This window comes from Parus major, chromosome 2 (assembly GCF_001522545.3).
Source record: "Parus major isolate Abel chromosome 2, Parus_major1.1, whole genome shotgun sequence".
Lineage (NCBI taxonomy): Eukaryota > Metazoa > Chordata > Aves > Passeriformes > Paridae > Parus > Parus major.
The window spans coordinates 32,689-36,169 of record NC_031769.1 but is presented as its reverse complement, the minus strand read 5'-3'; the positions used below and the strand labels follow the sequence as shown (position 1 = coordinate 36,169).

Sequence of the window (3,481 nt, the reverse complement as noted above, 5' to 3'; positions counted from 1 at the left end):
TCTGGGAGGGATCTAGAGGGATCTGGAGGGATCTGGAGGGGTCTGGGAGGGATCTAGAGGGATCTGGAGGGATCTGGGAGAGGGGACAGTGCTTTCCCTGCTGGCTTTGATCCCACTTGGCTCTCAGCCATCCTCAGGACCTCACTGGTTCCTTGCCAAGACAACTGCTGGATTCAGCACCTTCCCCAGGGATTCCCCAGCCTGGAGATCCCTCACGGGGATCCAGTGGCATTTTGCTTCAAAATGATGAAATTAATTTTAAAGGTGAGCTGAGAACTGAATCCAATCTGGTTTGTTTTCCTCCCTGCCCTAGGAAGGCAGCGAGTTGCTGTCCACAGGCACGAGCAGTGACGGATAAAGGCAGCCAGGGATGCCTGGGTGACACGGGGATATGGAGGGGGATAAAGGGGGGCTGCCAAGGAACGCTGGCCGAGCCTTTCTGGGAACAGGTTGGACAAACATCTGCCAGGGAAGGTTGAGGCTGAGCGGATTTTGCTGGCGGCAGGTGTTGCTTCATCTGAGCGACCTCTCCGGCTCCCTCCGGCCTCATGCTCGCTGATCCCGCTCTCCTTCCATCAGAAATGTCAGCCCAGCTCTTCCCTCCCTCTGCCAGAGCAGCTTTAGCAGCTCAGTCCTCATTTATCAGCTCAGTCCTCGTCATCTTTTCCAACATTTTCACCAGAGATACATTCGTTTATACGGACACAAGCAAGCAAAGACTAAGATTTAAAATGGGGGAAAATAAATATCAATTTCCTCTATTTTTCTTGTGTTTTCCAGTTGTATCAGTCTCCCATGAAATCTTCCAGCACAAGGAATACCCCGAGGTGAGAATAACTCTGTCCTGAAGATCTGGCCTCAGGCAAAGAGCAGAAGGATGAGGTAGAGGAGGGAGACAGGAGGGGATGCTGTTCTGTGGTTTTGGAGTCTTTTAAAGGCAGCTCAGGTGTCCTGGCCATTTCACCACGCCCTCAGGATCTAAATCCACATTTATTTTCCTTGTCCCATCCTTTGTGCTTTGTCTGCAGCCCAACCCGAATCATTCCACGATCTGCAGCCTCGGAACCACAGACCAGAATGTTTGGAAATACCTGGAGGATTTGGCTGGGAGGATTTTCCCAACCCTGCCAAGCTAAAGGAGAGGGGAAGGTGCAAAAGAGACTGCATTTCCCTGGGTTTTCCTAGAGAAAAGGGCTCTGGGAAGGGATGAGGGCTGGAGACAGCGGGAACATCCCTGCCTGTCCCACCCGATCCGGCTCACGGGCAGGGACCTCTCGCCTCAGCAATTCTTTTCAAACTCTGGCTCTTGCATTTCTTCAGAGAAATTCAGCACCTGGTTCACCCATTGTTCCTTCCAGCTGCTCTTTGCTGTCAGGGAAGGCATTGAGGAGGTGGAATTTATCCCAAACTGTCCCATTCTTTTCTTCCCTGGCCATTGACTCGGCCAACATCTGCTCCCGTTAACCCTCGCTGGCCCCACAGCTCTGGGGATCCTTTATGACTCCAGAGCTCTTGGCATTGTGTCAGCAACAGCTGAGGTGTCCCGAGAGGAGAAAATCCTCCTTCTGCTGGGCTGGAATGGGATTTGTGCTCTAAAACCCACCCTGGATAGCTCAGCAATCAGCAAGGAGGTAAATCAAAGTGTTTTCTCCCTAAAAATCATCTCACATACACTCTCATGATGAAACCTGGTGGGTTCAGCTCCCCTTCCCTGCCAGGCTCTTGGGAATCACACCAAACACTGCAAGATTAATTGCTTTTATTTGTTCTGCTGCGTTGTTTTCCTACTTTTGGGCACAAATTGCTTTTCAGCCGCTGCTCTGCCATAGGGGCTTCATTGGAAGCAGCGTGGATACCTATGGATCCCATATGGCTCCTCTGGGAAACAGCTCCGTGATAAAGACTGGAAATAGGCACGGAGCAGATGGGAGGGAAGGGGCACCGCTTTTAACAGCAAAATCCTCTCTGCCTTCGCACGGTAACAAGTGCTGGGATGTGGGAAGGAATATATTAGGAAGGACAAGAGGTGTTTGGAGATGCAGCTGCACTTTGCATGCGCTTCTGGTCCCCTTCCCACCACGGGGAGAGCAAGAGAGGCTTTTCCCTTTCATTTACGAGGATTTGGGGCTCTGGAAGGAGCTGGGAGGGAACGGTGACACTGCAGACAGAAGGAGTCAGAACGGCAGCTCCGCTCACACACGGGTGGGAACACCCCCAAAGCTCCTCCAGGAGCCCCCCGGGCTCGGGGGGACCCCTGCCCACAGTGGGCTCTGCAGCCAAGCCCTGCAGAGGGGCCAGGANGTCAGTTTGGGGCACGTCATGCAAGGAAAGATGGAAGCCCCAGGAGAAGCAGCAAGAAGAGAGATCCAGGAAGGAGTGGTGGGGAGAACTGGAGAGCCAGGGAGACACCAGAACTGGAGGAGCAGCCGGGAAGGGTCGGGCTCTGCTCCCAGGGAACAGGGACAGGACAAGGGAGAACAGGCTCAGCTTGGTTCAGGGTGGATATTGGGAAGATCCCACCACGGAAGGGCTGCCCAGCCCTGGCACGGCTGCTCAGAGAAGGATCCCTGGAAGTGCCCAAGGACAGCTTGGATGGGGCTTGGAGCACCCTGGGATAATGGAAGGTGTCCCTGGAATGGGATGAACTTTAAGGTCCCTTCCCACCCAGCCCACTCCAGAACTCAGTGATTCAATCTGTGAATGCAACGTGCATTAAAGGAACCTGGAGCCATCCTGCAGGAGCAGCCAGGAGTCTCCATCACCTTTTGCTGGGAGCTACAAAAATGCGGCGTGAAAATGCAGCTCTGGTGTGAGAGCTGAGGATCTCACATGGAGGCAAGAGACGGCAGATGGGACAATCTGCTGGGCTGAGGAGCACGGAGGAGCAGTGAGACAACACTGGCTGCCATGGCAGACAAGACCAGTCAAACTCGCTGGGTTTTGTGGGAAAAGAGGAGATTTCAGGAAGGATTTGGGAGGAAATGCAGGGATTCTCTTTGTAGCTTCCAAACTGCAGCTGTGTGTGGTGATCCAGGGCTGGGATCCAGGGCTGGGATCCAGGGCTGGGATCCAGGGCTGGGATCCAGGGCTGGGATCCAGGGCTGGGGGAGAAGGGGATCTCTGGAGGTGTCTCTTGTCCTCAGGATGCTGAAAGCTGCACCTGGGATGGGTGGGAGGAGGAGAGGGAAGGGAAAAAGGAGCTGTGGGGGAGCTCTGTGAGCAAGAGCTGGGAGGGGGAGATGGAAGGGCTGCAGAGCCTGGCCAGAGGGGACAGGGGAAAAGCAGGATGGGGGAAAACGAGGAGAAAGGAGTGAGGAGAGTGAGGGGTGAGGAGGCACAGAGGATCTGGCAGAGGGCAGTGGCTTTAGGGAGCCCAACACCGGGATCTGGGAGGGATCGAAGAGGGATCTGGGAGGGATCTAGAGGGATCTGGGAGGGATCTAGAGGGATCTGGAGGGATCTGGAGGGGTCTGGAAGGGCT

The 3,481-nt window shown here is 54.6% G+C and overlaps 1 long non-coding RNA gene across 1 annotated transcript; it reads left to right on the top strand.

Annotated features, from left to right (window-relative positions):
- Positions 1-60: 60 nt before the first annotated feature.
- LOC107201010 lies at positions 61-2,242 on the top strand. Its single transcript, XR_001519937.1, has 3 exons — positions 61-264; positions 781-827; positions 1,029-2,242. It is a non-coding gene; the product is annotated as an uncharacterized LOC107201010 (long non-coding RNA).
- Positions 2,243-3,481: the final 1,239 nt, after the last annotated feature.